This window comes from Electrophorus electricus, chromosome 6 (genome assembly GCF_013358815.1).
Source record: "Electrophorus electricus isolate fEleEle1 chromosome 6, fEleEle1.pri, whole genome shotgun sequence".
Classification (NCBI taxonomy): Eukaryota; Metazoa; Chordata; class Actinopteri; order Gymnotiformes; family Gymnotidae; genus Electrophorus; species Electrophorus electricus.
In genome coordinates, this window is record NC_049540.1 from 12,908,299 (window position 1) to 12,920,798 (window position 12,500).

At 48.7% G+C, this 12,500-nt stretch overlaps 1 protein-coding gene across 2 annotated transcripts in view; it reads left to right on the plus strand.

The window, feature by feature from the left end:
• Positions 1–12,500, plus strand: part of srrm3 (serine/arginine repetitive matrix 3) — a 75,594-nt gene that overhangs the window by 18,010 nt on the left and 45,084 nt on the right. The window lies entirely within an intron of this gene.

Sequence of the window (12,500 nt, forward strand, 5' to 3'; positions counted from 1 at the left end):
TCTGTCTCGCTATCTCTCTCCCTCTCTCTCTCTCCCTCTCTCTCTCTCTCTCTGTCTCTCTCTCTCCCTCTGTCTCGCTATCTCTCTCCCTCTGTCTCTCTATCTCTCCCTCTCTCTCCCTCTCTCTCTCTCTTTTGCTTTTCACTCACTTCCTCTCACTCGATCACGTGGCGTTGTCGGCCCTCCATCGCTGCTCCCCGGCCCTCTGCTGAGATCAGATCCCCATACATCCCTCGGCAAGCTCAGACCCCTGTGTGCAATCCTTAAACAAACAAACAAACAAACAAAAAGATCCCAAGGAAAGGTTCCTCCCTCCAGCTCCTCCAGCCTCGCCTCACCTGAGCTCATCCACTTAACGAGACATCACTGGGGGACAAACAGGAAGTCCACAGTTCTGGCCGATGGAGTGTACATGCTGCAGTAAAGCACTTTTCTGAGGAGCTGTATGACTAGTACGGGCCGGCAGCACTGCATAATGCAGGTACTGCTAATAACCGAATGCTATTTTCTACCTCCCAATATAAGCCATCAAGGAAAACTCAGACAGGCTGATCAGCAGTTGCCAGGCATTCGCCTGAAGTCAAGTAGAACCGGTGTGAGCTCTGGATACAGAAATAATTCAAGATTCCTTTGCTGAGATTACCTGAAACCTATTTTTCTTAGTGCCGTTTCCTGGCAACCTGCAGTAATATCGGGCTTCCAATTAGCCAACCGGAAATCTTTTTTTCCTGGAATTGCTTTCTCGGTGTGCGTTCGCCAGTTCTGTTTCTGTGGTGAGGACAATCGTAGGAAGTCCATGAAAAACCACTGCCACACTGAGAACATCCTCACCCCCGAGCATGCACGCACACACACACACACACACACACACGCACACACAACTTCACCAAACTATTTCAAAGCACTTTTGAGAAAGCCCGTGGGACTCTGTAACAAAAAGCCTTGCCATGAACCTGCCGATAAAGCTTTATGTGGTAGCAGGGAATGTCCAGACCGCATGAATCTGAGTTCCATAAAAAAACAGGAGAAAGCACCAATTAGAGGCTCATTTACTGCCACGAGACCACATTTGGGGGACCACTATACACCAGGGCCAGTAATTAGTCATGGAAACCAGTGCTATTGTTATGGCTTTGTCTGTGAAGGTCAACCTACGTGACCCCACTGTGTTAACAAACGAGGACTGGGCACGGTGGATGCAAATCCAAATCTAAATACTAATTTTCTTAACAATAAGTGTATGCTTTTTATCATTCTAAAATTCTATGGTGGTATTAAACATCCAATATTACCCTGACTAGAGGTTTGACAGGCCATTCGGTTCTGGGATAAATATATGATAAAACGTGATTAAAATAAAACACGAGCAGTTTGAGAGAAAAGATTGAGAGATGGGGAGCGAAAGAATTTGTGCTGAAAAAGTTTATTACACAGTTCCCGCCTTAACACCTCGTTAAAGCTGGCCGCAGGCGAGCTGCCTTAACGAGCGGCCCTGACAAACGCCCTTAACGACCCCTTCTCTCCGTCCGTCCGTCCTCGTTGAAGGAGGAGCCACTCCTCCGTGATGTTTTGGCTGCGTCTCCCGCTTCTCATTGGAGACTTCCGGTGCCCAGTGGCGCGCGAATGCTGCATGTACGATATCACCTTGTATAGCTGCCCCAGTGAGAGGCACCTGCCTCTCCTCCTGGGAGTGCTTGCCTCTCCTCCTGACGCTCCTCCTTCTTTCCTCCTTTTTCTTTCTCTCTCTCCTTCTTTCTCCTCATCTCTCGACCGCTGGGGGGCGGGGGTTCACCGTCCTGCTCGCCGTGTTCTGGTCTGTGGGGATCACCAGACCCTCGGGATGAGCGGCCCGGCTGCGTTACTGTCCACCAGCCCCTTCCGTCTGACCCAGGCACCTGCCTCCTGCTGGCGTCCTCCTACACCCTCGAGCGGAAAGCAGCTCCAAACGTCGTCGCCCGGGCGATCAGGCACAGCGTAGTCTCCGATCTCAAATTTCATGCTCGAGTATCCATCGGCTCGGGAACGAATGTGGAAAAAAGACACCCCGCGGTGAAAGCCAAACGCTTACTCCTTGGGTTTTCATGTATTTGTCTGCAAGCACTGGAAAGCCGGAGAACACTGCCGCGACAGCACACCCGCGAGGCGTTGGCAACCGCAGCGGAAGCACAGTGAAAGATCGTTACATGTTTGTTACCTCAGAGACCAGTGAGAGACACTAATAGCATAATCCTCTGGCAAATGATAGATTTTCTCTTACTTATTAGTCTATAACAAGTAGAGCTTATGGTAGATAAATGAGATGATTTGTTAAAACACTCCCACCAGTACCAGCTGTTGCAGTGTTTCTGGTATTCTCACTCTTAAGAGCTTGACCTTACTTGGGCGCGTGTGAAGAGCGTTGAGGTCGCCCGCGTCGCCTAGGAACCCAGAGGCCGCTGAGAGAGAACGCTTTTATTTCAAATAAATGCTTAAAACAAGAAAAACGATCCGCATATGTGTTGAGATATTTTTACAAAGCATAATATTCTTGCAACGGTCTCAAAATGAGAAATATTAGATATTTACACTAGAGTTAAGATTTTATCCAATAATTTATCCCTTTTTTGCAGTGCGTTTTTGTAAAAAAGAATGAACAAGAAGCCGAAATGGGAGAGTGAAGACATGTAGTTACGACGTCACCTCTGTTCTTGGTTTGTTGTTATTGTCGTTTGGAGTAAACACCTCTGCTCCTCTCCGACGCTCTGTGACCCACCAAGCCCACTGTTTAAAACACATTACACCCCCCACATCTGATCCCAGTCTGATGTGCAGTGCTCCCTTTCCCAAACTGAAGCCCTGGTTAGGACAATCAGCAGCAGAACTGGCCTCAGACCAGTGAGCAGCAGGACTGGCCTCAGACCAGTGAGCAGGAGGACTGGCCTCAGACCAGTGAGCATCAGAACTGGCCTCAGACCAGTGAGAATCAGAACTGGCCTCAGACCAGTGAGAATCAGAACTGGCCTCAGACCAGTGAGCAGCACAACTGGCCTCAGATCAGTGGCCTCAGGGAGGAAAGAGCAGGTCTGACGGCTGCTGGCTATGACATGGCTGAACGGCTCAGATAACGTGGAAGGTGGCCATGATGGTTGATTGGAGGGGACTGTCTCAAAGCAGGCAGATGGGGGTGCTTGAATTCCAAGCTAACAGGGAGTGCCTTGCACGCTGTATGTCTGTGTGTGTGTGTGTGTGTGTGTATGTGTGTGTGTGTGTGTGTGTGTGTGTGTGTGTCTGCATGTGTATCTGGTGGGAGCCAGTGAAGCATTTGCGCAGGAGGCTGCAGTTGTTGACATTTTAAACTGATCTGAAAGCAGCGCTGTCGTTCTTCTGTGGACGGCTCAGACAGGCTTTGGAGACAATGAACTGGTCATAGCTCAGTGTCCAGTTCTTCACATGATCTGACCCAAAGCTCAAAGCTCAGTAGTACTTTTCCCACCACTCATCTTACGTCTGTGTGTGTGACGGATTTGAAGGTGACTGTTTAGCCTGAACCAACACCCAGTGCTGCAGTGTGTCAGCTCAGTCATTAGTTATAGTTAGTGTCAGCAGAGACTCGATATGTCTCAACAGTCTCACAGTGGAACACTCCCTACATCTGAGAGTGAAACCCACCACATCATCTCACAGTAGAGCACTCCCTACATCTGAGAGTGAAACCCACCACATCATCTCACAGTAGAGCACTCCCTACCAGCTGAGAGTGAAACCCACCACATCATCTCACAGTGGAACACTCCCTACCAGCTGAGAGTGAAACCCACCACATCATCTCACAGTAGAACACTCCCTACCAGCTGAGAGTGAAACCCACCACATCATCTCACAGTAGAACACTCCCTACCAGCTGAGAGTGAAACCCACCACATCATCTCACAGTGGAACACTCCCTACCATCTCACAGCGGAAATTGCCGCTTGCCAGTTTCAGACCTGTATGGGAAAATCTGTCATTTTGTGTGTCTGTGCTGCAGTCCCATTCACACATATACAAAATGGCCACCGTTCGCTGGTGACTGGGATCTAATCCGTGCTGGTGGGTTTCGCTCCTCTACGGTTGCCTGAATGCTTGTTTATCTGCGTGGAACTTTGGATTGACCCCGAGGTTCTTACTGAGCTCATTCTGACACCTTGGTGGTAGAACCTGTCACTTAGCATAACTCTGTCTCCACGGGATTGGCCTCCATTTCATTGGGTTGTATGGATTTTGTATCTTTGTATTCATGCATTCGTTATCCCGGTGCCAAGAGCCTGACGGGTCTTGACAGGCGCCGGGTCCCATTTTTGACTGGCAGCGCCGTCGGCGATTCGGAACGGGCGGGGAGCGGTAGCGGGAGGGCTGAGGCGGCACCTGATTGGTGCTGGGGCCAGAGAGGCGCGCCTAATTGGCAGGTATCGCTTTGAGTCTCTGAGGCATTCGCACTCCGCCAGTCGCTGTCAATTAGAGTTAGTCAGAGCTGTAGCCTGAGGCTGGAGGAGAGAGCAGATCACACACACTGCGCACACACACACACACACACACACACACACACACACACACACACACACACACACAAACACACACAAGCATACCGTGCACAGCAACGAGGAAAGAGATAAGGTGATTTCTGGGCTGCACAGGACTTGCACTAAAATTCTCTATTTCACTCTCTCTCTCGCGCTCTCTCTCACGCTCTCTCTCACGCTCTCTCTCATGCGCTCTCTCACGCTCTCTCTCTCTTTCTTTTTCTCTATGAAATTATTTATTTATTTCATAGTCAAGCAGATATTCAAAAGTCTCTGTGTACCAACTGTGTGTGTTTGTGACTGCATACATGCGACTGATGCATTATGTCATCACACTTTGCCCTGCTGGCAAGGGTGAAGGGTGATGAAGGTGTGTGTGTGTGTGTGTGTGTGTTTGTGTGCGCGTGTGTGTTTTGAATTGAAAGCACTCTTCTCTGGACCTTAGCGTGCTGGAACCCTCTGGCGCACGCTAAACAAGCCAGCCCCCTTAAACAAGAAAACAAGCTTTGTCTAGCCCACCTTGAGTCTAGAATAGAATAGAATATACAAACATCTCATTTAATTCTAGCTTGTGTACCACTGCTAAGTAATATTATGTTTTACATAACTCCCCCAGAGATTAACCGGCGTAACTAGCGAGCATCTCCTGAAGTCAGCTCTTGTGGCTTCATCAGTCTGTACTGGTTTCGCCCCATCACAAACCCATAATTTTGGGCATAAGAAATACCCAAACCCACCACAGGCGTAATTTAGCTAAACACAGTACCTTGATGTTATCCAAATATGTACCTTCCACAATAGTGCTCTCCTGTTATCAGCTGGGTAGGCTATGCACGAAAGCATCTCCGCCAGTTCTTTTTGGTCATTTTCTTACGTTCCAGCCGGATGGTAATACCGGAGGCAGCGGCTCACTGCAGAAAACATTCTCGCTGCTCCCACAGCGACCCGTTTGTTCAGGCTGTTTCCTGAGAGTTGTCAGCGTGAACAGGATTTTACAGAAAACTGTTAAATCCAATTATAAAAGGTAATTAAAAGGTCAATAAATTCCATAAGTCAGTAGTTCAGTAGGTCAGTAGTCATAGTTAGGGGAGCTGGGCCAAGTAAGAGCCCCAGACTGGAAACACTAAATAATACCCACCACATTTTCTTTACTGAATGTCTGTATATAGATTTGGTTCAGAACATGCAGCACCAGCCTTGTTTTGTATGACTATATATGTGTGTGTGGAACGCACTGAAGTGTCAGGTTGTGCTGTCGGGTTCTTCCGTTCCTAAAACCAGATTATCCTCCCCCGTGTGCTTCAGCGTACACACTTCCCTTTAGCTTTGGAAGTTTTTTTGGATGAAGGAGCAATGTTGTTGCCACACTTCGGCGTTCTCGGAGGCCTCGCAGTAGAAGAGAAGTCCTGGGGTGGGGGGGGGTACAGAGGGTCCACTAACCTCATCATCTGTGGAAGGAGGGAGAAAGCAAGAGAGAGAAAGAGAGAGAGAGAGAGAGAGAGAAGGCATTTTACCTGCGTTATATAAACTTTATTTTGTGGTTTCCTGTCTTTTGTTCCCAGCACTGGCAAGGCCAAGAAAGAAGTTTCATGGCTTGGGGCAGATGGCTGCTTTAGGTTTGCAGCTTTAGGTCTCAGTGTGTTGAGGGAAGAATTTGGCCCTCAAAATCACTCCCTCCTCCTCCTCCTCCTTCGGAAGGCAGAGCAGAGCTTGAAGTCGCTTCGGAGAGAGCCTCCCCTCCACTCAGGAGTGGACCGGTCCTAAAGCTGAACCCAGAAAGAGAGAACCAGACCGTACCAACCTCTCACAGACGACACACCGAAGACACATTAACACCTTATCACATGCGGAAAAAAATAATAACAGCATTTTTGGCGGTTAGGAAAGAAAAAATAAAAAACAAATAATAGCATCTACAGTTGGGAGGGAAAAGAAGCAGATTTTTCTCCTTAAGTGTAATATTAGAGGAGGTGATGTATCAAAACACAGAGGTGAACTCTCATGAAGGGACTTCACACTCACATGGCTCCCAGGAAGCAGGAATCATTCCACAGGGTTTTTTTTTTTTTTTGTCTTCATCACCTATTCACACACTGTTATCACTCAGGCCCGTTACTGTGGGCGAGAGGGGGAGAAAGTGTTTCCTAATGAAATTCACTCCAAATGGATGCTGTTTCGTCTAAAGCGAGCCTGAGGGAAACGAGAGTTAATATTTGGTCATTAAAGTGATACAGAGAGAGCTTTGGGGGGGGGGGGGGGGGGTGTCATTTCTTTGGCACAAATCCTCAAAAGAGAACTCTGAAAAGATTATGGTAATGGGTTTGTGTAATAACTTTAATGCATTTTAAACAGGTACGTTCATATTTAGAGGCCTTCGTTTTTTTAAGCATGACATGATGATGATGATGGTGATGGTGATGAAGGTGGTGCCTTTTCTCATGTTAGACGTCTATATTCTTCTTGGATGCTGAATCACGAGTCAGGTGTTATTAAGGACACGTGGATAAAGACCTCGAATCTGAACGTGTTTCACCGGCCGGGTGCAGCGCCCAATGGGAACCAGACTTGTTCTGAAGAGCAGCAAGCCCAAATCTGGGTGGCTGGAGCAGTAAGAGTTCTGCCCACTGTGTCCCAAGTGTCCACAGTGTTAAGATTTCAGCCAGCATTTCTCCCAGAGAAGCACTTCATCAGTCTCCATCCCAGAGTTTGTGGAGGCTCAGTGCCATTTATTGCCCTGTTCTTCCTGTGCCCAATGTAAGGCTTATCTGTGTTGCTGTTGTACAGCCAGCAGGGAGTGGGGCAGTTTGGACATGTGGAATCTTGGACCTCCCCCTCCACCAGACACCAGACTGCCCCAATTACCCCCACAGTCAGAGGGTGTAGTGAATTTGGCAGAGGCGGGAGAACAAAGCTCGCAGGGTTTGTCGGGAGTAGGGGACGTCGGGAAGTGGGAGAAGGTGGATTTTGATGGAACTCCGTGGGATCAGGATAGGACAATGTGACACTGGGAATGTGACACGGTGCTGCGTAATGTAGCAGACTATGCCGTCCGCTCTGTGCTGGTGTTCTTAAAGACTGAAGAGGACACGTGTTTAGACTGAGCTGCGCTCGAAGAATCGGAAAGCACGGAATGGGAACAACACTTTTCAACTGAGTTAGTATGCCCTGAAATCCCAGATCTAAGAATTATGCAAAAACTTTAAAAACACTGATTCCTTTGTGTCTATCACAGTGTAAACATGAAAAAGAGAAACTCTACATGCGTGAAAAGAAGACTGGAGGACTAAACTCACTGCTGGAAGGAAATTCAGAGAGAAAGAGAGGAATGAAGAGAAAGAGAATGTTTCACAGTAATGGGAGAAGAAACATGGAAGCCCTTGTCAATGCAGGCGAACACACACACACACACGTGCACACACACACGCGCACGCGAACACACACACACACACACACGCACTCGAACACACACACACGCACGCATGCACACACACATATATGCACGCACACGCACGCACACACGCACACACACACAGGCGTGCACGCGCACACACACACACACACGCATACACACACACAGGCGCGCACACACACACACGCGCGCGCACACACACACACGCACTCGAACACACACACGCACGCATGCACACACATATACGCACATACTCGCATGCACACACGCACACACACACAGGCGTGCACGCGCACACACGCACACACACGCATACACACGCGCGCGCGCACACACGCACACACACACACGCGCGGGCACACACACACACGCGTGCGCACACACACACACACACACACATACACACACACACAAGGGGGGAAGTAAGGCATCTAAATCTGCACTGTCCCAAAATCACCTCACTTAGACAGAGAGGGTTGTTTGGGTTCACACAAAAATAACCACACGCACACACACACACACACACACACTGCTGCTAGATTACACCACTGCTAGATTACACACACACACACACACACACACACACACACACACACACACCACTATTACTCCATCTGCCTCCCCTGCTCTGGCCAAGGACAAACCTCAGATTATTTTTAACTCTCCAATCATCTCCTACAGAGAGGACAGAGAGAGAGAGAGAGAGAGAGAGAGAGAGAGAGAGAAGACGAGGCAGCGTGAGACACGGTGCGGGGCAGGAGAGGAGAGTGATCACACAGGCCCCTGCGCTCACTCCACTCCTCCTCTGCCCCCACACTCGCTCTCCTCTTTCCCATCCACTCTGCTAGGCCCTGGGAGTGCGGGACGGCTCGGAGACCACATCCAGACCCGGGGCTGAGATGACATCAGCCAGGACGGGATGGTCGGCTGCACTTACTGAAACCGACACAGGAACAGACGGTTGCCTCGCACCTGTCTGGCTTGGAAAGAGTTTGGAGGGAAATGCTGGATTCGGAGGAGATGTGTGATGGAATATGTTCACATACCTGTATTAAAATCTATAGTAGCTGTCCACTTATGTTGTTGTGGTTGTTGTTGTTATGAATATTGTAAATATTCCACATCATTGTTGTTATTGTTGTTAAAGGCTTAAGAGGATATGTTGTTAATGTTAAATGGAAAACCATTTTTGTGAGACATCTCCATGAAATGATACCAGGATATAACCACATAACCCAATCATATTAACCCACTTTAAACGCCCTTGAAATGTTTTCAAGGTAACCCAGATGTTTGACTACAGACGTTCACGTCCATATCACATCCGTACCCTCACTATTACACAGCCGATTGACTTTTAAATCCGAACGTCCGCGTTCCAACGACCCTGCGTGTGCATCAAGCGTGTGAAAGACAAACCCTCCCTGTTGGTGCCAAGTGTTGCGGCTTGCCCTTCAGAAACGCATATTAAAACCGTTACAGTATGAAGACTTCAACGTATGACAATTCACAGAGCAGCGTGTCATGTCTCCGTGATGCCTCTCCACGTGAAGCTTCGGATCGAGGGAAAAAAGACAAAGAAAGGAAAAGACTCCTGAAACACGGCCTGAGGATTTCAGCACTAACTACCCACTTCTCCCATTGCTAAAAATAACATTTGACAGAATCTGACTAAGGCTGCACTAAGTGCTGAGTTCGCATCGCAAACCCTCCGTGCAACCCAACATTTCTGGGTTACGTGTCCTCCCCGCCCTTCTCGAAGCCCTTCGGACACGTCTTGGGGGTCGCGAGGTTAACGCGGCCACGCCGTCACGCTTTCTGCATGGCCGTGTCTGTCCTGTCGACGTTCTAACCGAACGCATCCGCAACCCGCGGATTTTCTCCCAGCGTTTCCACGCAGAACGTCGTTCGCCCTGGAGACAGATGCCAGGTCCTAAAATGGAAAGGGACGATAGATAGATAGATAGATAGATAGATAGATAGATAGATAGATAGATAGATAGATAGATAGATAGATAGATAGACGGATAGCAAATCTGGTTCTCACGTGGAAGCCTGCATTTAGCTGGCTGCGCTCTGCTCGTGCTTACGCGGACGGACGTCCATGAACCTCTGAGACCTTCCCGCGAACTCAGAAACTGTAGCGGCGCTTGCTGTGCCCCTGACGCGCTCTGCGGTGTGCCTCTGCGCTCCCCGTGTGAATGTGAGATCTTGTAAAATCAAACCCAGTGTTACACCGCATCTGATACAGCTGCCATCCAGCGAATGCAAAGCAGCCGTCTAAATAGCGAGCTGGCGTTTGAGGGAGGGGGGAAAACACACGGCGGCGGATTCTCGATCGGAATAACCCCGCTTTAATTAGCTGCTTCTTTTCGCGGCCTGTCGACTTCGCAACGTCTCTGGTACGCGGACTGAGGCTCATTATGTGAAAAAAAAAAAAGAGATTAAGACTTCAGTCCGTAAACAATGCAGATTGGTGATGAATGGAGCGCATGCATTAGTATAATTATTGCACTGAATGTCTTCAGGATACGATTTAAATAACAAGACCGAACGTGTGATTAGCATACAGACATAATTGGTGTCTGATGGCTAGATGAAATTCCACCGTGTGAAGTAACGCAGACGTGAACATGTATTTCCAATTACTGGGGTTTCTTTAGTGTTACCAGGGAAGAAATGAATGACCTTGTATGCAACATCCTCCTTTCCCATTCCGGACTGCAAGGCTCCCTGTACAGAGACGTGGTTACTCTTATTATGGCGGGGGGAATAGAGCTGTATATGAGCAAAAGTTGCCCTTTCCTCCCTGTTGAAACAGAATCCTCTGGACATATCTTAGGCTTAATTAAACAACAAAATGTGTAAAACTGATTTGAGAACAGTAGGGTGATTTGCCGTATGGTTTCACTGCAGGCCCAAGGATGTCAGTAATATCAATGACAGACAGCATGACATAACGGGGGGGGGGCTGGCACGTGTTCAATGAAACGCTGTCTTCGGCTGATCTGAGATCAGCGCACGGTCGCTGAAGACCAAGTCAGGCCTTGGTCTTTCAAATAACAACACTCGTTTTTCTGTGCATTATAAATGCTTTCAAGAAAAGCTCTGTTTTACAGAGCCCAGACCGTTTGCCTGTTTGAAACGAGATCTGGAGCTGAGATCAGAGCTGGGTGAGGTGGCCGTGTCTGTCGCTCAGGGAAGCTTCTCTGGATTCTGTGAATTCAGAAGCTATGAGACTCTTGGAGCTCAGAATGAGCTTATGAGCCCTAATAAATTGACTAAGCTTCACAAAACACCACGGAGCTCCTTCAACCAGTCTCTGGTATTCAAGTTAGTGTGGAGGGAGACAGGTGCGGGCGGAGAGAGGGGGTGGAGCACAGATGACACGGCTGTTGTGGGATAAGGATGAGAGGATGTGACGGAGAGAGAGAGAGAGAGAGAGAGAGAGAGAGAGAGAGAGAGAGAGAGAGAGAGAGACATATTGGAGACGCAGTTTTTTTTGAGGCCGTGATTTAGTGGATAATGAATTCTGTGCTGATGCCCCCTGCTGCTACACCACCTGTGCAGATCTCTGTGACTGCACAGCTTGCTCAATCGTCAGCCATCTCCTGCCTTTATCATCGCGCACGTTCCTGTGCACTGTCTTAAACTCATTAGTCTGCGCTGTTCCAGCCAGGTGACCTTAACCACAGGGCTCAGTCAGAATGAGCAAGAACCTTTGGGTCCACCATGCAGTGCTTCCTGCGCACGCCTTAATGTTGGTCGTGAGAGAAACTGCAAAACACAGGGCACAGATCAGCAAGTCCACGGGCTCAGCGGTTAATGTGGAAATGATATTTCAGTGCTACACAATCAGCATACTTCATTTTCCTAGTGATTTCAACCGTAAAATGAACGATCATTTTGTTTTATTTTACCCGTGTAGTTTCATCGGGAGCAATCGCTGATGAGATGCGTATATGCCCAGTGATTCTCCACGACGGCCAGATTAGCCGTCCTAGTTTTGACCCTCGTTTTCAAAGTCGGGTAAACAGCACTGTGTTTAGTCTTGTGCCCACCCAACGAGACGCACTGGGAGAGGTGCTAGTGGTGCTTGTGGTGCCATCCAAACCTGCACCTGAGCGCTTGGGCCAGTGGCAGAGGAAGTGATTAAGTGACACAGCCTTCATGAAAAATGAGTCCATTAGTGGAGTGGCTTTTGGCCTCCGCGCCCAAGATGATAGCATCTCTCCCTCTCTCTGTCTGTCATTCTCTCTCTATCTCTCTCTCCCTGTCTCTGTCTGTTTTTCTCTCTCTCCTTTCTCTCTGTCTCCATCTTTCTCTCCCCTTCTCTCCCTCTGTCTCTCTCTCTCTCTCTCTCTCTCTCTCTCTCTCTCTCTCTCTCTCTCTCTCTCTCTCTCTCTCTCCCACCCCCCCTCTCTCTCAACTCCACCCCTATATATCCAATATGCAAGGCTTTGGTTAAATGCGGGTATGCGTGCATGTGTGAGTGTGTGTGTGTGTGTGTGTGTGTGTGTGTGTGTGTGTGTGTGTGCATGTGTGTGTGTGTA